The 21757-nt window shown below is 45.0% G+C and overlaps 1 long non-coding RNA gene across 1 annotated transcript in view; it reads left to right on the top strand.

Moving 5' to 3' along the window:
- The window catches only part of LOC124080385 (uncharacterized), a 54368-nt gene extending 36226 nt beyond the window's left edge, over positions 1–18142 (top strand). The window contains exons 5-7 of the long non-coding RNA XR_009225114.1: positions 4488–9932; positions 10901–10971; positions 17566–18142. This is a non-coding gene — a long non-coding RNA (uncharacterized LOC124080385). The remainder of the gene's footprint in view (positions 1–4487; positions 9933–10900; positions 10972–17565) is intronic.
- Positions 18143–21757: the final 3615 nt, after the last annotated feature.

The raw sequence follows: 21757 nt of genomic DNA, 5'->3' as shown, positions 1-21757 counted from the left end.
CTAAGATTGGTCAAGGAGTTTCTGCCTGCCTGTGGAAAGACCACTCCAGCAATGCCCAGAGGTGTGGGCTCAGGGGCTTGGATCAGACATTCCCTGGAGATGAGAGCTGGGAGCAGGTGCAAGGCAGGTCTGGGGAGTGCAAGGCAGGTCTGGGGAGCACCATCCAGACTGAGGGACCCCCAAGGCCAGGGTACTGTGGGCACTTGGTAGGTGTCCATAGACGAAATGGATGAAGGCGGGGGTGGGGGGCATGAAAACAACTGTACGCCAGGTTGTTCTTAAACTCTACTAAAAGCTAAGTTTGACATGTCCAATGTCAATGCCTTCCTGATGTTAAGAAAGCACAGACAGGGACAGTCTTCTTGGATGACCTCTCCCCTGAGGCCGCTTCCTTCTGGCTCTGCTGTCCAGCCGTTTAGACCTGTGTCTTCACGTTCACACATGCGTGGCAGAGACTTTTGCGCTGGCTGCATTTGCAGGCATAGCTCCAGGAACTTTCAGGAGATGAAAGGAAGATTTTTTATTTCTTCACTGAAGTGATGGAAAACTGAAGCTCCGAGAAGCACAACGCGGAGTCCAGAGTCAGCCCGCCCCATGCGGCTCTTTATGCTTATGAGTTAAAATAAAATAAAATTAGAAACCTGGTTCTCCTGTTGCACTGGCCACGTGGCAAGAGCTTGGTCGCCACAGGTGGCTGCCAGATTGGACGGTGCAGATGCCGCCACTTCCATCCTGGCCAAGAGTTTAATTGACCAGAGCCGCGGGGCTACACTGGTACCTGAGGGTGGGCGTGATAATATCATGCAGGGAAGAGATTTGCATAGCCTTCCTCCTTTTTACACACTGATATTGTACTAAGGGTCCCTTCTTCTGTTCCCTGCATGCTTAATTTCAGTCTTCCTGGGAGCTTTTGTTTGTTTGTTTCTTTTCACATTCTTTGTGGCAGAAGCATTTCACATCCAACCTTATTCAAGGTCAAACCAATGCAGACCACCAGGGGCTTGGGGGCATGTCCCCGTGGAGGGCCTTTGATGCCCTTGTTGTTCTAACCTCTGCCTGGCTTAGGACTGCAGGAAAGGGCTTACCTCGAGGAATTGCAGGGGGAGGCTGTCAATTCCACTTACAGCTCTCGCATCTTTTTATGAGGCCAGCTTGGAGAAAATTATTCTAGACTTGAACTCTTTGGAGTGACTTGTTATATACTTTTCCTCCCTAGATCCTATAACAGACTGTTTCCTGCTTCATTTTCCCTGCTGGGAAGCTCAGATCTAAATTTTTGACTCAACTTGAACATCAGTGAAGAGCTGTCTAACGCACATTGCTGTGATCTTGTTTTCCTCTATTTTATTAATCTCTGTCTCCTCTCACGTTGTGGGTTTTTTTTTTTATCATGTGCTCATCGTACAATTTCTCTCGGCCTTTCTTTCCACCTCGAGATGGAACAGAAATGCAATGTGCAGTGGGCGGTGGGCGATGGCCCAGCTGAGCACCTGAGCTTTGGAAGGTCACACCAAATGGAAGGCACTATTTGAGAATCAGGTGGCCTCTGCCCCCAAGTCAGCCTTGACATGGGAGTGGGCCTCCGCAGGGAAGGGAGGGCCGGAGACCTGTCTGAGCGTGTTCAGGCTCTGGGCTGACTTAGGATGGCCCCACCTGTCCCCTTCTGATTATAATCGGTGACATCTCAGCTGAGTCACGTAAACCTCTGGCCTCTCTCCTTGCAGGGAGTGGCTTTCCCAGAACCATGTCCCACCAGCCTTACCTCCTGGGTCAGTTCTCTGCCTTCCCACGGCAGGACGGATCTGCTCCTGGTACAAATTATCCATTTTCCTCAGAGCAGCTCTTAGGAGACCTTGGTCAGTAGCAAGGAGTGGCTGAGGGTGTGACCTGCCTGCGGCAGAGCCAGGCAGCCCCAGGAAAGCAGCAAGTCCCTGCCAAGTAGAGATAGTGCCTCCACTTGGCAATAGAAGCACCCTAAATGTGCTTCTTTCTTGCCTCCTATTAGGATTTGATTTAATTCTTACCTGATGACTCACCTATTACAATGAGACATAAAAAGGGAATTTGCAGCTGCCTGCTTATCAGAAAAGATCAAGTGTTTCTGTAATTAATATGGAAGATAACAATTTAAAATAATGAAACACCCATAATATGCTTAGGGGAAGCAGCTTGTTGCTATAATTAGAACGAGAATCAAATTGTTCTGATGGCAAACACATCATTTATTGAACTGAAGCTACTCTATGAATGGAAGTAAATAGCACATTAGGAAAAAAAGAGTAAAAGACATTTCATAAAAGTCTGGATCTGAGGAAGATCTCAGAAGCATGCAGGGAGGGGGCGTAACCCAACTGGACGCTCCTGCGCTGCCATGTGGTACCATCCACGCACGGGCACAGCATTTGTTAGGTGTCCTTGGAGGCGCTTGAGATTTTTCATAAGTACATCTCTGCTAATGTCACAGCTCTGCTTAAACCTCCTCTACAATATTAAGTACAATAAGGTTTGTACCTCTAAGAATATGAACACACGCATCCTCTGATAGCCATGTAGAAAGTTCCAGAATGTTACATAGGAAGCAGTGGTTCTTCTTTAAGTCAAATTTATCTGGGAGATGGAAACTGAAGATGCACTTAAAAAAGTCACAAGTATACATTATTTTATAGTCAAAAAGTTGTCCTTTTATTTCCCGCGACTCTCACGTTCTTGAGATATTTGAGTGCCAGTTCCCTGGGTGGTGTTGACTGTCCAGTGTGTCTGACTGTCTCTGGCCAGGGTCCTCCTGCACAGGTTCCAGCCCTTGGGCTGCAGTCTTCTGGGCAGCTCGGATCCCTGGCCTCCCTGGGTCTTCAGGCCTTTGTCCCTGCTAACCTTGTGGCTTCCAACCTTCTCCCCACCTTTCTTGCTTGGAAGGCTCCTAGTCCAGGGAAGGCCTGATGGAAAGGTCCCCTCCTCTTCGCAGCCCTTCTCAGACCCACCCTTTGCCCTGGGTCTGAGATTCATTCTCTCCCTTCTCCTCTGAGGCCTGGTGGCCTGTCACACAAACGCACCTCAGGACCCTGTTCTCGGCATGTACGTGCTTCCTCGTCCCAGCTTTTATGTGTCTGTGTGAGCGCGCCTGGCACGTAGAAGGTAAAGATGTTTGCTAAAACGGTGTTAGATTGATGTGGGTGAACAAGGACACATTTTGGGTTCATTAGACATGTTAAGATATTTTTAAAGTTTTGTGGTTTGAGTAAAATTTGAAATGCATTTTGCCAAGTGTGTTTTTCTCTATTTTGTAAAACCCATATGTCAATTAAGGAGGAGAAGCCATATGGTTCTGATTTCTTTACTCATAGATCAGCATTTCATTTCTGGGGATATCTGATGTTCAAGATGCTGCCTGTATTGTGTGTATTAACCCCCCTCCACCTTTTGGAATATGCTTTTCTTTGAACTGAGGAGACTGACTTTCCCCCAAATAGAAACTCCCCTCTTGGGGCAGTACCTCTCCACACCCCTAGTTTCCATCCTCAAACTTGAGGCTTGAGAGATGGGTCTCAGATGAAAACTCTTTCCGAATTTTTCTTGCAAAGAAAAAGGTAGTCATGATTCAACAGGCTGAGGGAGAGAGCAGGTGACAATTCAAGTCGGGACACGATGGCTTATTTTCAGAGCCACTAAAGGTAACCCATCGCCTTGGGGAGATGGCAATCCAATGGAACAGGACTCATAGATTAATGGAAGTAGCCAGGAGAGGCATGACGTCATCCCCACCAGTGCTGAAATTAGAAATCCTGCCTCTGGTTACAATGGCTCTTACAATTCCATGTGTGCCTTAGTAACTGAACATCGTCCATCTCTTGCCTGAGTATGGTCCCCTCATGAAAAGGTGGGCTGAACAATGTCTCCGTCTTCAAGTTTGAATGAAGATTTAATGGAGATTTGTTTGCATGAGGTTGGCAAAACTTAGCCATTTATCTAAAGGTCTTTGTGATCTTATCACTTCCTTAATCTTTTTTTTGTAAATCCAAACTGATTTTTTTAAAATTTGATAACGTACCTGAACAATGATATTAGCAAAGGAAACACCACTGTGGTCAATGGAGAACTGACGCTCCTTGCTGCAGAGGGGCTCCTTACTGTGGAAAAAACCAAGATGCTCCTTTATTTTTTTCTGATGGAATGTGTCTGCCACCTCTGGTCATCTTGGTCCTCTTCAGAAGTGCCCGATCTTGCCTTTGGAAAGCCTCCAGGTGGAATGCCCTGGAAGCATCCTGTAACCTGTGTGACTGCTGCTGCTGTCACTGATGGGGTTAACACCGGGGCTGTCAGGAATTGTGGCTCTGACCCTGGGCACGTCATCCTAACTAATGAGCGACTGTAGAGAAGTGGCCGAACTTTCCTGAGCAGCCCTGCCCACACCTAAGAGCAGGAGGAGAGCAACTCTGCAGGGCGGAGCAATGTTTTCTGATCATTTGCATCTTTTCTTCCTACTCCTGCAGGACGCCACACTCCTGAATGGAAAATGGAGTCTGTCCTGTCAAGGTGACCCCCGTGGTCCAGCCCTCTGAGACTGCCACCGTGGACTTTCTCTAACGGTAACTCATCAGTTGGCCGTGATGCATCTGAGACCCACAGGACTACGTCAGAATTCCTGTTTTAAAAATGAGGGCATCTAGGCTTCAGGAGGTGACATGCTGTTCCCAGGGCCTTGAGGCTCACGAATCCTGAGCCAGTTCTAGAAGGAGCCAGAGCCTTCCAGCAGCTGCTTGCTTCTGAGCCACAGAAGAGACAACCCCTGGGACGCAGCAGCAGGAAGCCTGAGAGGTGAGGCTGTGCACGCAGGGTTGGGAGAGGAAAATACTCCCAAGATTTCCTGCTTCTGTCTTCCTGTGTGTTTGAACAGGGCACTGAAGGGACAGAGCCGGAATGCTCTGTTAGTGGCCGGACAGGTCACTCTTTGAACTGGGGAAGTTCAAATGCCGTATGGAAATAGAAGGTGTCAGGTCCTAGGACAGTTGCTGGAGAAATAGAAATGATTCAATTCCACATCTTCTTGATGGAGCTGGGGAGACCAACTCATGGGAAAGTACACTGAAAACCCCAAACAAGAGAAAACATCAACGACATCAGGGCACAGCTAGGATCAAGCCATGCACGAGGTACTCTGGGAGAAGAGAGAGGCAGAAATCATTTGCATTAAAAATATGAATGTGAGATATTCTGAATGTAGGTTAATGGAATCTAAGCCCAAGACTCTTTTGTTTGGCCTTTAAAAGGGGTCATTTATTAAGAAATCTTTTTCCCTCCCATTGATAATGGAATAACCATTTTCTAATCAAAATCTCCTTCAGTAGATTTCTAAAACTCTCAGAGTTCTTATTTTAACATCTATATCAGAATGCAACTTGCCCTCAAAGTATGCAGGCTACAAGTTTCAGAAGGCCCCAAGCATTTTCCAGCAGATATTGGAAAAGTCTCAGCAATCGGAGCTACTGTGAAACAGAATCTTAAACTTGGCAATGAGAAGCAGAGGGATTCATTTTTAGATTTTAAAAATAAAAATGTCCATCTTCAAGTCAACACATTTCCATGTTTTGGCATCTAGAACCATCTTTAAAAAAAATAGGACAAAAATTTTCAGCTTACCTTTGTATTTATAAAAGACTTGTTTTTTTGTAAAAATTCCATGTTACTGAGTCCTTGCATGACTTGTTCTAGGAAATACAACCAGGACTTCTGCATGCAGACTTCTGGACGTGCCGGCCATGGGGGTTCACCAGCCAGGACAGGGTGAGAGGCCAACCCAAGCCAAGTGCTTTATATAATTGTCCTAGGCCCTGGGAACCCACCAACACTTGGCCAATGGCTGAGAATTTCTCCAACCAAGCGGAAATGACCATTTAAAAAGTAGCTTCAAGTTTTTAATAAGTAAAACTTGGTCTGGATGCAGAAGTTACATGGGGCCTTATCTTATTTGGCTTGCTCTGATTTTATTTCCCAAGCACTGGTTGATGCTTGCAGGTCTGTTACAGAGCTCTGACTGATGAGTTCTACTGCCGAAAACTGTGAGGGATTTCTCTGAACCCTATGCCTAATTTATTCATTTGCAAAGCAGGGATGGGAAGGGCATCTTTCCTAGAGCCGCAAAAGAAGTATTTGCATGAAAGGTACTTAAAGTGGTGTCTGGCACTTGGTAAGAACTCAAAAATGGTCATTCATTATTACAGGTGAATAATGATAACAGCTAGCTATTCCTGCAAATCCTCACCAAAAACTTTTACTAAGTGCTTTGATTGTATCCACTTTGGAGATGAAAATAACTGAAGTGAAAAAGCTAAGCTAATCTTTTCTATGGCATCTCAAGAAAGATTTCAGGATTTTAAATGGAAAGAAGATTATTGGCTTTGAGGTCCAGGTGGACCCATCTCCCACTCAACCTATGCAGAGTTGGAGGTGCGCCTAGACTATTTACAAAACTTTAGACAGAAAAGTGAAAAACTCAGTCTTTCACCCTGTTTCCTTACCTGAACAAGGCCATACATATCAGGGTTTTTTGTTTGCTTTTGATTTTGTGCCACGGATTTGACCGAATACCACAGGTAACGATGACCATTTGTAGAAGAAACACCTGTGACGGCATCTTATAGTCACCTGCCCCCACAGCAAGGTGAGCAGCAGGTGTTGGTGTGGCAGCCTCTCTGCCAAGTCTGACTGTGAGGTGGTGGAGGCAGAAATGAAGTCCTGGCCTGTTTGATTTTAAAAGCTCAGGTACTTTTTAAAGAAAAAAAATGATCTTTTTACAGTTTGTTTAAAGTCTTGAAGCAATGGATCCAAAAAACGAACAAGCAAACAAAAAAGTGGGAAGAAGACAGTCTCCAATAATTCCATCAATCAGGGGAGAACATTTTTACATTTTGTTTATTTTCTTCTAAGATTTGTTCTATGCTTTAAAAAAATTTAGTGAGATTACAGTAGATACAATTATTTGTAGTTTGAATTTAATTATTTGGTAAAGAATTTAGAAAAAGAGAGATTCTAGTTATGTATTTAAAAATTCCATATGACACCCAGATAAAGTTTATTTAAAGAATCCAAAGTGTATTCAACAGTGGAAAATCTGTCCAAATAATTATTAATGGTCTATGATATAAAAATAAATTATCTAAGTAATTTAAAATTGAAAATCATTTAATAAAATGACCTATAAATTGGGATAAAGAAAAATCCTAGCATCCTTGAGATGACAGAAACCTTTCTCAATCATAATTATCATGAATCACCATCATGTGGCCCTCAGTAGAGAAACTGTCACACAGTGCCATTCTGTTATACTCACACAGTAAATACATGTTAATCACTTAGTGGAGGAAGCCCTTCTAGTGATGGGGGAAGAGGTGAATTGGCAACAAAGTCCTAGACTTTGAAGTTAAATAAGAAAAGGAAATAAGTTAACTACAGTCTATTAACAGCAGTGATTCTGCCATAATTTGCAAGCGTTGGTCACAGAGAACCAGCTGATTAACTGCCAGGACTAGCAAAGGAGGGGCCAGACCTCTCACATCAGCCAAAAGTTGCAATGTTACAGTTTGCTGTTGGTAGGTCAATGATCCTTTTAAAGCCAACCGCAGTACTCCCCTGGAGCCAGAACACTGAGGAAGCGTTCAGTGCTGAACTTCAACAGAAACGTGCTCAATCACTTCAAAAAATTCATAGTATTTTAATAAGGAGCATGAAAGGGAACTGGATAAATTGAGAAAACACTATGGTGGTGAGTGGGAAGGATCAACATCGACATTCTCCATAATTTTTCTATAATTTTAATTCAATCCATTCGAACACAAACAGGAGTTTATTCATTTATATTTTTTTTAATACAAGGGCCTTAACAAAGTAGTTTCAAATTTGTTAATGCCAGGACAGATCTGAAGCCATTTAGGAAAATGCCTTGCACAAAAATTATTTTCATATTGTCACTTACACTGTAAGGAAACCTAGGTGAATATGTTCTGGGCCTTCATGTTTATATGTCTCTTTAACAAGACACAAGATCATTGGGCTGGGAAGGTAGCTCAGTGGTAGAGCACTCGCTTCATGTGTGTGAGACCCTGGGTTCAAGTACTGAAAAGAAAAAGAAAAAAAAAAAAGGAAAGACTGGTCTATCTGAAAATATCAACATTTAAGACTATATATTAAAAAAGTTAAAATTGACCAATGGTAATCTAGGAGAAAATACCACCCTACATATATTAAAAATATAAAGGAATGATATCAAATGTCTGAATACCTGCAGAGCACATGTCAATAAGCAAAATAAAAATAACAACAAAAAGACCAAAAGCCTAAACTGGCCCTGAAGAGTACAGGAAATCCAACAGGCCAAGAAGCATGTGAAAATTGACTTTCCTAAGAAAACATCCGGCAAATGTACGTGACAAGAAGAGTGACATAAAATCCACCTTCCCATCAGTTTGGAAAAATGTTACTGAGTAAGAGTAGCAAGCACTGGTAGAGTGTGAGTGGACACCATGGAACTGCTAGCGGGGTATGAGGCTGAGCCCGGCGTGGACCTCCTCTGTGCCTGGAAGAAGGGCCCTGTTCAAACTAAGTTATGTCCTCAATATAGAACCCTGCACATCAGTTTAAATTCCTCAGGTCTTTCTGTGTGCAGATGTTGAGAAACTGCCTTAATATGTGTCAAAAATCAGTAAAACTAAGTGCGGGCCACTATGCAACCCTCCACCCCATTCATATGAAGCTATGTCACATGCACACACGGACCCATTGCTATGGCTGTCATATCACATGTAAGCAAATGCACAGGAAGACATCCAGAGGGAGAGTTTTAAAATATAGCAACGATTAACTTGGGGGCAAGTAGGCACATTGTGAAGGACTTCAGTCTGAGCTAGATGTCTTGAGTATTTTTTTCAGTGCTGAAAATATTTTTGTGTGTGGCTTGCATAATATAGTTTATGGAGAACTGGATTATATAAGGAAGAAATGAATCTCCTTAATCCAAAACGTAATATTTGTTTATTCCAAAAATTTCTCTTGCTCATGTACCATTCTTGGGCGGGCTCACTTTCCTAAGTCATGTCTCTCAGGCAAGTGGTAGTCATTCCCCTGCACATGTTCGAATAGAGTGCTCCCGAAACCCTCATGCAGTTTGAAGGGACATTTCTCCACTGAAACTTTATGTGCTCCCTTGTAGCTATATAAAATAACTGGAATTACCATGCAAATTAATAAATAATTATGGTAATAATCATCATCATCTACAGAAGGTCTTTGTTTTAGGTCAGTTTCAGCTCACATTTATACCCCATATCTCGTGGGCTCCCCTCCCCCTTCCTTCCTTTCCTCCCTCTTTCCATCCTTCCACCATGATTTTTAGCATCCACTGTGTACCAGATTCAGTGCTAAATCCCAGTGACGTGTAGATGCGGAGTTCTTGCTGCCTGTCTTCCAGTCACTCTCCACGTCTCATACAAATGTTGTATAGGGTGAGAAAACCAGGATGAGATTGTCCCTGTAAAATAAAAGCAAAAGTCCTGCATAGATCTTCATCAGATATTTTCTTATGTTTCAAGGGCCAGATCCGGGTCATCCAGCAGACTTTAGCTTCAAGAGAGGCTGGGAAATTTAAGGTTTACATTTTCCAACTTTTATAACAAAGGCAGGTAATCAAAAGGAAAGTGGGTCTTGGGTATGTGTGTTGAGGACGATGGCACTTGGCACACAGGGGCCATGCAGAGAATAATTTTGTTATTAATTTTTATAGGCATGCCTGAGTACTGCAGGAGTTCACTCTGGGATCTTTTGCATTAGGGTTCACCAGTTCATGGCAGTGTGTATTCTAGTGACACCAGACTGGCATCTTCATCAGAACCTTTGCCATCATCTTCATCGTCAACCTCCAGTACCTGTAGTAGTGGTGGGAGCAGGTATACAGTTGGTGCTCAACACATGCTGAATTAATGATACCAGGCAGCCTGAACACATCCTGGTGTCAGAGCTGCCCATAATTTAGTGCTTCCTTTAGGCCAGACTATGCAACGAGTCATTTCATACACATGATTTACTATAATCTCAGAGCAGCCTTTTCTGAGTAGCAGAAACTGAGACTTAGAATTACTTTGCTTAATAAAGATCAAATAGCCAATAAGTTTGAGAGCCAATGAGTAAACCCAATGGATGCTGGATTTGTAATCTCCACTGGATTCGCTCCATCCTGTGGATGCCATATGCATAGGAATTATTAGCACTTTGTTGCCGTGTCTCTTAAGAAATCCATTTCTTTAAAAGAAATATTTAAAAAGATGAGTTCTTTGAGCACCGCAAACAATGCAATTTTAGGAAATATAATATTTATAGGACTCTGCAATTAATTTACAAATTTTTTACATCAAAATTCGCCCTGATGATCTTATTCTTTGGGGACAACAATTGTCTCCTCCGTGATGTTTTCCTACACTAAAGGCAATTATTGTTGCTTCTAGCTGTAATAAAAAAATAACCGAAACAGATAGAAGTGTCTTCATCGAAATTGAGCTGAAACTCCCACTGTGGAAATAATCAGAAAATTAAAAGCTCTGCAATCTTGCAAATAACATTGCAACTTAATATTATTGGAACATAACATTATTATCTCTTTTTATAGGGAAAACAAACATAAATATATTTTCAAATGACACCATGATATTAGTTTTATTTTATTGGATGGGGTGGGAGTGGAGAAAACACAATAACTTTTTAGGGTCGAGCAAATGAAACAATGGGAATTTATGAAAAATGATCAGCCGCACAGGGTATGTATGCTAGGACTCTCAATTTCAGGAAAATCATCCCAATACAATGTGGCCCTACCCCAGCTCCTTCTGTGTGGTTTTTTTTTTTTTTTTTTTTTTTGGAGGTGGTGTCATCTATAAGTCTCCATGGGGGCAACCAGGCACAGGGTCTGCTACCAGCTGAGTGTCAATCAAGGTGAGTTAAATGAGCTTTTGATTATTATTGAAAGAGATCGAAGTCAAGTCCTTCCTTTTTCCATGCCCTTCTCTCCATCCTCCCTTTCCTCGCTTCTTCTTTCATTCTTCCTTAGTTTCTGCCTGCCTGCCTTCTTCTCCTGTGTTGGAGGTGGAGAAGTCCAAGTTTACACAAGATGCGTGGGCATGCAGGCATTCCACATGAGCTGTCCTGGAGCAGGTGAGACGCAGAGAAATCTAAGGTTGATGTTCCCACGGGTTTCCTTTAATGACAGTGGAAATCATAAATTGGTCAGCCATCATTTTCTTAAATAGCATAGAGTGAAGGTGAACTCCCTTTTTCTCAGAATATCCTAACATTCCTTGAAATGTTGGAAGTGCTCTTCCATCTTCTAGGTGGGTGACCAGGGACAGGAGAGTGAAACTCAGGACATCTGCCTGCTGAGATGCTGGTGGGAGGCCTCACATTCTTCCCAATAGGCTCAGCATTAAACCCCATCTCTGTCAGCTTTTATGGGAGAACTACTTGGAATGGTATTGGGCTATGATTTGGGGGTGGTACAACACCACTTTTAGTTTTTAGGGAAAGTACAGTGAATCAGATGGAACACACGCTTGGGATCAGATTCCAGATCTGAAACTTCCTAGCTCTATGTCATGGCATTATCTTACTTTTAACTCCTTGGTCTTATAATCTGCTACATGTAAATGAACTTGGGGTCAGGTCAATGCCACACAGCAGATAGTACCTGGCATAGCTTCATTAGGGAATGGCTACCCCAAATGACATAAGTTCTCTGTACTATATATTTGGATCCAGGTTCAGAGATTAATCAAGTGGCACGTTTTTCCCCTTAATTAGAATCCTTTGTGCATATTTCTTTCTCTGCAGAAACTGGCTGTCAAATATTCCTGGGTCCTCAGCCAAATCCTTGTATCAACCTATTTTTCAATAGAATGCATAGGTGATTTTGCCAATTTATAGCTTGATTTGGCCAGTCCGCCAATCTCTTGATTTCAAAGTTCTCTATATCTCAAAAAGGAGAACTAATTTAGAAAGTGTAGTTTATCTCCTCCTTCTGGGGGTTTGGATGGCATGAGGACCTGGTGAGGATGTGGCCGTAGGACTTTCTTCTAGTTTTCCTTCCTGACTTGGTATCTGTCCAGTGTTGAAATGAATTCAGCTGGAAATGGAAGTTATATGCAGTACTGGCAGCTTTGTTTAAAGGGCCCTTTTATGATCAGATAAGTGCTGCTAGATATATGCATATACATAATATATATGAGGGGTTTGAATATGATTTAGATCTGAACTTCCTGCAGAGTGAAAAAGAGTGGCTTCTCTTTTATCCAAAGTGCTTGATGTTAAAATTTTAAGTTAAAGATAAACTCACGTTTGACTGGCCCAATCAGTGTATCTTTCTTCAATTTAATTCAGTCCAACACATCCCAAATAAATCCACACTTGTTGATTACCCACTGTGCATGCTGTACCATGCAAAGCCCTGGACGCACACATATACATAAGACTTGCTAACCCAGAGCTTCCAAATGGGCTCCGACCTTGTCCACTTCTCTGTCTTCCCTGCTGTTTCCAGCTCAGCCTAGTCATTAACTTGGCCATGGAAAAAGCCATTCAGATGCTCTCTCAGCATGGGTGGTCCTGCCCTGATTCTACCCAGCCAATCCAATGATCTTTCTGAAACATACTTTGGATTGTAATGTTTTCCTGCCTTAAAATCTCCCATGGCTTCCAGTGCAATTAGAAGGATATTCAAACTCCTTTTTGCTTTCTGATCTCTCTGCTCTTCTCCACCCTCACCCTCCAAACTCCTGTTAAGTTGATGCTCCTCTTGCCCACCAGGCCTCAGACTGTGGCTTTCTTCTCTACTCTGATGCAGTTCATACCTCGGTCCTCTTCATGGCTACTCCTAGCTCCCTTCTGGTCTGTGGCCTCTTCCTCTTACATGGTTGAGGCCATCTCCTTAGAGAAGTCCTCTCTGCTCAGGTGGTCTAGTCTCCCTCAGTAGCAAGGGCCTCTCTTGGACATTGCTTGGGCTTCTCCACCTGTTCATCATCTGTGTCTCCAGCCCACCATCCCACAGAAGGAGTGTTGCATCTGACTATTGTGGCTTTTTGCCTAGAACCTAGAGGGGTACTGGACCCCTCAGAGGTGCCTGATGGACACTTGTCAAAGTAATGGATGACTCCCTTCAGTGGAGGAGGTTATAACCTAAGTGATACAAGGCAGGACAAGGCTCATGGCAGGTTCATCCATGCAGTGTCAGGACCATGGGTGAAGGCCAGTGAATGGGCAGGCAGGTTCCCACACAGGACACTATTCTTTGGGAAAGGGCCCATGTGATGTCCTCACAGATCTTATTTATAAGCATGGCAACACTCTGTCTTTCAGAAATAAACTTGCTCATAAAAATGGCCCCTAAGTCTAGGCAGAACCACATCGAGTCTATGTGAGGACTGTGGCCACTGATGAATGGGATTCAAGAAGAAAGGAGTCCCGGGACCAGCACGTTTTCAATCCCTAGGAAGCTGTGTGGGAGCTCATTCATCCTCAGAAAGTTGCTTTAGTGATCTTCCAGTGACATCACAGGGGTTAGTAACCAGGCTGCAGTTTTGATGGCACCACCAAGTCAAAAATTGGGCAAATATCCAGTGAGTGAGTGAGTAGCATGTAAAGGTGTAAAGGGGGCAAGATAAATAGCTCAGGCCCCAGACTGTAGGCAAGAGAGAGGCTGAGAGCCCCCAACCAACTACAAGATGCAGCCCTGAGTGCCACCCCCTCCAGTGTGGATCCGCCCACCCTGCAACTGAACATGTGCGTGATTAGACAATAAGTCAAAGAAATTTCAAATTTGAAGCTTGAGTTCTGCAACACCCATAAGCTTGAGTTCAGCCCACCTGGGGAGAAGGGAGTCTTTCATGGCACGGTTTTCTGGCAGTGCACGGGACTAGGGCGGCTGCAGTATTTTTGAGCCAGTCCACCTGAGTACCAAGAGTCCAGGGCTGCGACCTGAGGAAACCGAGGTTATCCTTCTCTGAGCAACAGGCTTGGGCTGTTAGCAACACACACTGGCCAGGCTCTGAGAAGGTGATGGATTCTTCTCATTGCCACCATTTCCTTGATTTAGGACAGGACTTTCTCATGTGGCCAGCTCTGTCCCTATAGCTACAAAACTCAAACTTGCACTAAGCTTGTCCCTCTCTTTTCCTTCCCTTCCCAAACTCTGGCTCTGTCTTCCCTTCCATTTGGCTCTTCACGTGGGTCCTAGAGCACAGCCACCACCGGAGTCCTGCCCCGACTCTGCCCTTGGCCCTGCTGTGCCCTCACTCTGTAGCATCTCCACCTCTTTCTTGTCTCCGTAAATCTGGCTTGTGACTGGCAGCCTCCACAAAAGGCCAGACCCTTCAGACTCTGGAGTAGGGTGGGTAACTGCTTTCTCTGGGATTCTAAAGCCTTGGTACCTCTGTTTCACATGTGTTCCTTGGTCCTCTGATGGAGCCATGGAGAAATGTGTTCACCGTGTGCGTCTCCCCGAGAGGCTGAACGTGTGTGGACACACCCCCTAGGACCACAGAAGGCTGGCGTACATCTCTGCAGCAATCAACACAGGATGCCCAGGGATAGGTCACTGACTGCCGGTTTCTCTAATTCTCCCCGACCCACTTCCAACTCAGGACCAACCTAGAAAGCCAAATATGGCCCACGGAAGATGATAGAAGTCATCCTCTCGTAGGAGCTTGTTTCCAGCTTCCTGTGCTGGCAGCCTGCAATCAGGGCACCCCTGAACTCATCCCTCCTGATGGCTCTGGACCTCCTCCTCCCCTGCCCACCTCAGTCTCTGCCAGCACAAGTGGTGGCTTCAGCTGTAAGTGCTCAGTCAGAAGCCTCCATGTTCTTGCACTTGGACTCGTTATTCACAACCACATTCCCAAGACCCTGAAGGACAGACACTATTCTTATTTTACTTATGTGGAAACTGAGGTTAACTATGAGCCGGTTCCCACCACTCTGATTGCAAGTGCTATTGCTCTCTATTTTGCAGGGATCTCTGTAAGCACCTACTATGTGCTTATAGGTGGAAAGGCCTGGGTTATATTTCTTTTTGTATCCCCAGCATCCTGCATGGGGTCAGCATGTAGGGAATGCTCACCAAAATCATTCAGAGCTTGGGTTATTGCTCAAACTCCTAGGACATGATTCTAGATGGTTCCTAATAAGTCCTTACTTAAGGCAGACAATGGGACTAAGTTCTGGTGAGCATTTCTGTTCTCTGAATAAATGTGAACTGTTATTTATTGCAAAAAATACCAAGACTCATTTTTTAATATACTGCTTAACATAATAATTCCTGGAAACGGTTCCCCTGTGGAGAAATAATGAAAAGTAAGTGAAAAGAGCTGCAAATGTCGCTTCTGAGCAAAAGATTAGTTTAAAGTACTCCTCTCCTTGGGTTTGCTCCACATGTTTGAATAATAGAATTTGTTGGTTGGCCTCACATTATAAATTACAAACCCAACCACTGTGTGCTCCAGAGTGAGTGCCCCGGGCTGCGAGGCTTCCGTGTGTGCTGGCCGCTGGACCAGGGCAGGGCACTCCTGGGAGAAGCCACTCCACAGCCTCCACTCTGCCAGGATCCCAGGTCTCTGCCTCCTTAATGAGGCTGTTTATTGCACATTTTAAATTTTTCCTTTCCATGGAAGTTTAACAGTTCTGGGAGATTTTAAAGAAGGAAGCTTCCATCTTGGAAAATGTGCACATTGGCAGCTGTTCTTGGACCACGCTTTGCAAAGTTTGCTTAGGTGATAATTACACCGGATGCTTTTGAAAAATGGATTTTCTGAGAGCAGCCCCAGAGCAGCAATCGGAACAGTCTGGGATCCTGTGTGGACAAGCTATTCCTGGAAAGAGGTTCTCTCAGTTTTCAGTAGCCTCAGTGAGATCTGGCCTATAAAGTAGGTATCTGGGCTGTCTGCGGTAGTTTGAGTGTTAAAGGAATGTGAAAGTACTTTGTAAAAATTCTAAAAAGCCATTCAGATCTCATCACCCCTCTCACCAATTTAGTATTGTAAGTCATCAACACGATTGCTTGCTTTCTGTGGAATATCTTGAAAAGATTAGATCTCTGTCTCAGGGAGGCAAAAGATGTCATTATTAGTTGTATAACATGCAGTTCCTTCCATTTGCACCCAGAATCTTAGACTTGTTAGTGTTTGTCAAGCACTAAAGTATCAGATAATGTTTTCACTCACCCTCTTTGTCTTGAAGCCCAGAGAGGACTCGACCAATGTTATAGACCATTGTCCCAGGAGAAGACAAAGTGGGAAGGCCTTGAGGGGATGGGCCGATAGCTAAAGAGGAGTCTGAAAGTGATGTGTGTGCTTCAGTGTCTTTTATGGGCATGAAATTCCCTGAGGCCACCCTTCATGACGCCAGGAAAACAAGATGGCGGCCACGTTGGGTTGTAGGTGAGGGAAGTCAACAGAGGACACAAGTATGGTCCCCCCGTGATGTCAGCTCTTTGAGTCTGAAGCGCAGTTTCTTCAGCACAGACTGGCTAGTTGTCTGTTTTATCAACTTATCACAGAGGCCACTGGTGTCTTTGCATTCTGAAGCGTCTATGACCTAACATCATTTAGAGAATTCTGGTATGTCTCAAAGACATGAAAGGCACCAAGGCAAGATGGTGTATATGGTCCAACTAAGTTTCCTCCTGATAGGGCAGAGTCTTGTCCCTAGAAAGGCTGCTGTCCAGAGTGGTGTAGGAACTGCAGAGACAGGACTGTGGCTTCTTGTGACTCAGCAACCAGTTGCTTCCTCACCATGTAGAATCTTCTTTCAGCTTTGCCTTCCTTCCTTAACCACAGAGCCCTGTGCTGTGTTTGAACAAGGGTTTGGGAGGAGGGTTGGGCCCACTGCTCTCAGTTGACTTCGGAGGGGCCAATTCTGAGCAACCTGGCACACATAATAACCTGTCCTTTGACTGGCCGATGGGGCCCTCTGATAAGGGCCACCTGATACACACTAATGGCTGTGCACCTCCTCTGAGGGCCATGTACATTCCTCAGCTGTCTGGCTCCAACCTGACAGCCTTTTGAACTTCTTATGTTGTAAAAGCCCATTACTTGACTTAATAATTTGGGGGAGATTTGAAAGCTTGTTCTTGCCAAGGTCTTTCAGACGTTTGTCTGAAGGGGAACATGTGGTTTGTAAGAAAGGATTTTTGAAAATTATCTCCATGGAGGATCAAGACGCTCAGGTCTCCCTTGACCCTGTGACCTACCCACCCCCTCCTCCAGCATTCTTGCCTCCAAAGAAGGATTCTAACTAGTTATCTCCTCTTTTTTATACCCCAATGACTTATCAAATATCTAACCCAATGTTTCCCTCCTAGTCTTGCAAAACTGGTTTCTAGGAGCCCCGTGGGCTGGATGATAGTCCCGCTGATTGGCTTCTGCCCTTCTCTTGCCCTTTCTACTGAACTTGACCCTGATGATCATATTTACTTTCTCAGAATGCTGTCAAAAGCTTCCATTCTCTCCTAATGCTCCGATTCTCTTATGATTTCTCTCACAGGTCAGGGTCTTCAGGAGTGATGCTAAAGTAAATTCCAGAGTGTTCATTGGAGATCAAGACCTGCGAAAGGAGGGGGAGGAGGAGAAGAAGATGGACAGAAGAAGAAGGTGAACTTCCAACGGACAATAGCATTTCGGGTCATCCCTGAGCTCTCAGGAAGGAATATAGGGAATATGCCTACCAGAGAGTCACAGGTCCAGGAGAAAGGAGCAGGCCATTGTGTCCATCTGGCTTGACCACGAAATAAAGTGGCCTTGGGAAGAATGGACTTCAGGCAGAGGGATTTTCGTGCTGGTTGTGAGCTACACTCTCTGCAGGGGGTGGCCCTCTGGGCTTAAAGGGGTTCTTGCATGATGAAATCAGGGGGCTCTCTTTCCAGAAGGAAAATGCAAATACGCCCACTGGTAAATATGTTGCAGACAATTTCGTAGGGTTCATGAATGTTCCCAGATCCTCCAAGGCTCTTATCATAGATAATCCAAATTATATTTTATCTGCATCGAATTTCATTGTTTTCTATTCAAATTTGCAACCCACTGTATTTCCATGAAAAGTCAAGATTAAATGATTCTGGGGACTTCTCCTGTATTATTTCATTTGACCCTTACCACCCACCTTTGAGCTGGGTTTTGCTGATCCTACTGACATATTGGAAACTGAAGTCCAGAGAGGATAGTGATTTGCCCAAGATCACACCAGAACCAAGTGGCTGAGCCTGGTGGTAATATCAGGTCATTTACTTTTACAGCTCCTGCCTCCTTCCCTTCCTGGAAGAGGGTCGCAGCTCTTAAGGAGCTTGCCAATTGGAAGCATGCACACAAATAAACTTGGCGCAGGGACAGCGAGATATCTGCTATCATTTAGACAAGAGCAAAAGTTGTACAAGAAAATATCCATTAGGTTCATCACATGTGAGAATTTTTTTCATCAGAGTCCATGTGAGAATAAAATCTGGATTAGTTTTATCAGTCGGCAGAGATAATTAAGTGGTCTTTGCCTTCCACTGTCCACATTGTCATGGTGGACATTTCTAGACATACGTTGGTGATTTTCAAAGAGATTTTATTAGCCATCCATTCAGCCTTGGTGGCATCAAGAATTATCTACATTTCAGCTGTCTGCACATTTGAATCTTCCAAGAACTTAGAGATTCAAGAGGGAATGGGAATGAAGCATACTCTGTCTGCAGGGCTGCAGAGAATCAGTAATGGTTTTAACAGGGAGGGGCCTTGTGTCTGTCCTCACCTCTTACACCTTCTATGGGCTCATTTAAGGTGGCATAAGTTATAAGTTTGTCTTGTGTAGGTAACACGTGTGTCTGTTCTATACAGTAGAATATGCAGAGTTTTATGTTCTTTATGGGAGTTGACATTTATTAAATCTGTGCAGGAAAGCCCCTACTCTCTGGCCTGAGACTGACAGCAGGCCTGGGCCCATAGGAGGTACCCAATGAATAATCTATGTGAATTAGTCAATAATTTAGCTTAGGAAAGAGTGGACAGATTCTACATAGCCAGACCCTCAGGCCTTCTCTAAGAAGAGCTCATCACACTGGTTTCCCTACCGCTGTTACAATTGTAGAAAAGCGACCAGATCTGTGTAGCTGCCTCTTCTTTCATTCTGAATTTGGTGCTCCCAACATGATGGACGGTGGGGATCCCTGGCATGGCCACCGAGCCCCTGAAACCAACATCTGCTCAGCTATGCTTGGTAGCAGCAATAGCAGGGGGCTAAGGGTGTGGCTTTGAAAACCCAAGTTTGAATCCTGGTTTCTGCTACTTCCCCTTGTGGGGCTCTGGTCAAGTCATGGACACCCTGACGTGCTGGGGTGCAGCAGGGAGGTACACGCAGAAAGCACCCAACCCTCGGGGAAGCTCAGCGAATGTCAGCTTGCATCATCCGTCAATTCAGCTTTTTGTTCTAAGGTTCGTCAGAGCTGTGTGTCCCTTCTGTACCCACTGTTTCTGATTCGCCACCTCCCTCCATCCCTACATCGAGAAAGCAACCCTCAGAAACTTCTCTCAGTGCCTCCCTGACATCTCCTTCCCCACCACCTGTTTTCTGGTTTGGGCTTCCTCACCTGGAGCTTTGACCTTTGAAATGTCCAAATCACTGGCCTCTAAGTAGTGGAGGAAGGAGAGATGCTTCCCTCAAGCCTATGCCACATATTATGTCTATTTTTTAAATTTTATTTATTTTTTTCAAAATATATTTTTAGTTGACATATAACATCTGAACTTTATTGGGTGTAGTCTTATAATTTAGAACACATAGAGACGGTACAATGGCCAGATCCAGGTGACCAGCATTTCCATATCCTAAAATATTATCATTTCCACTTGGTGGGAACATTCACTGTCTTCTTCCTGTAGACTGTGCTCCCCTCACTCTGCTGTGGAACATTGGAGTGACTCTCTCCCACTAACCACACACTGCATTCAAAACCTGTGGATTCAGTGATGCCAGTGTCCTTGCTCAAAAGTCCCCTGTGGCTTTGCCACTCCCAGATTCAGTTGAGACACCTTCGCATCTTGCATCTGATGTCCTCGTGCCTGGTGCCTCTGCTCTCCCCAGAAGCCTCTCTCTGTCTTCCTTCTCCTGGTTCGTCAGCTGCCAACCCTTCCAGAGCTTCGCATTTCCCAGACGTGTCTGTGTCTTTCTTTTTTAAGCCGTGGCCTGTGCATCCTCCCATCCTCTCTGGCCTAACCTGCAGAAGCCCCTGTGTGAGGCCAGTGTTTCTGGATGCCATCCCTAACTCCCCAAAGGTTGACTGGGCGACGCGATGCCTTCTCCTTGCACTATGAAAGGCATCTGAAGACCTGGGCTGAGGCAGGGGGAGCAGAGGCTGGAGTCTGGCCCTTTCCCTGGACGACAGAGGGAGAAGCATGCACAGGTGATTGGGCTTCCCAGAGCACCTTAGCAGCTCACCTGGCCTTCACCTGCCAGAGGCCACCTCCTCTTGGGTCCTGAAGCCACATGCACTACAGCCTCTGGTGGGGAAGGGACTCTTGGTTCCTCCTCTTTCCAAGATGCCCCAGAGTAGAGTCCAGGGTTCTACAAAGTTGGATGAATCACCGTTCCTAACTGTACCCTCTGGAGAAGGGCCCTGGGAGTGGGAACAGGTCCAGTGTCCAACCCCAGGTGCTCACACAGAAGTCTCCCGGGCTCTGCTCCTGACCCCAAATCCACAGGTGCTTGAACCCCTGATATAAAATGGCATAGTGTTTGCATATAATCTAGATACATCCTCCTGTATCCTCCCACATCTCTGGAGTTCTTAAAAATACCTAATATATTGTACCTGCTACAGTGGCTTTACTGTATTGTTTATTGAAAGACAGCAAGAGAAAAACATTTACATTCAGTTCAGACACAGTTTTGAAGGAGGAAAGAGTTTTGATTTGTAGTTGGTTGCATTCACAAATGCAAAACTCACAGAAAGACCCAACGTGTGTGTGTGTGTGTGTGTGTGTAAAAACATAGAGGAAATGGGACCTGTATCCATCAGAGCAGGTGGCTGTGGGCCCAGGATCCTACACATGGCCCTGCACAGCAGGGGAAGAACTTTGGCTAACTCATGGCCCCAACGGTCAGATCTCTTGGGTTCACCTTGCTAGGTTGGGGGCCCCCAGACCTTAGCTTCCTGGTGTCTCATCTTCCCTGTCTACATGGTGGGTGGGCAGCAGGGTTGGTCTTCTCTAACTGCAGTTAGATAGCAGGTGTGGCATTCAAAAATAACACTGGCGCGGAAATGGTCACGTGCTTGGAGTTGCCCTTAGCCACAGAGGACTTCATGCAGACATGTTGCTATGCACATCATTTGGGCACCTTGGGTCAGTCAGCCTTCTGTTTGAAGTCTGCTCCTGTGATGGGAAGCATGTGGTCCAGCCTCAGCCTCGCTCCTCTGAAGATGGACAACATGGCAGGAGGGGTGGGAAGGTTTCACTCACCCCTCAGGAACCACCATGCCTGAGTGTGAGAGCCTTTTGCTCTGTGGGTTCCTGTAAGGACTGAGTGGAGCTCTGTGACAGCGAGCACTTTCTCTTGGAGAAGCTAAGAGGTAGGAACTGAGTCAACGGCCCAACATAAGAGAGTCCAGCTAGGTCAAGGGAGGAATTACAGACCCTGCCAGAGACTTCCACAGGGAAATCAGAGGGCGCGGAGAAGGGGCCTTCTAGGAACCCCCCTTCCC

Source organism: Marmota monax, unplaced genomic scaffold (assembly GCF_021218885.2).
Source record: "Marmota monax isolate L192 unplaced genomic scaffold, Marmota_monax_Labrador192_F-V1.1 WCK01_AAM20220418_F8-fsc00183, whole genome shotgun sequence".
NCBI lineage: Eukaryota > Metazoa > Chordata > Mammalia > Rodentia > Sciuridae > Marmota > Marmota monax.
Note: the sequence above shows the minus strand (reverse complement) of the source record. Positions and strands in the feature narration are given on the sequence as shown.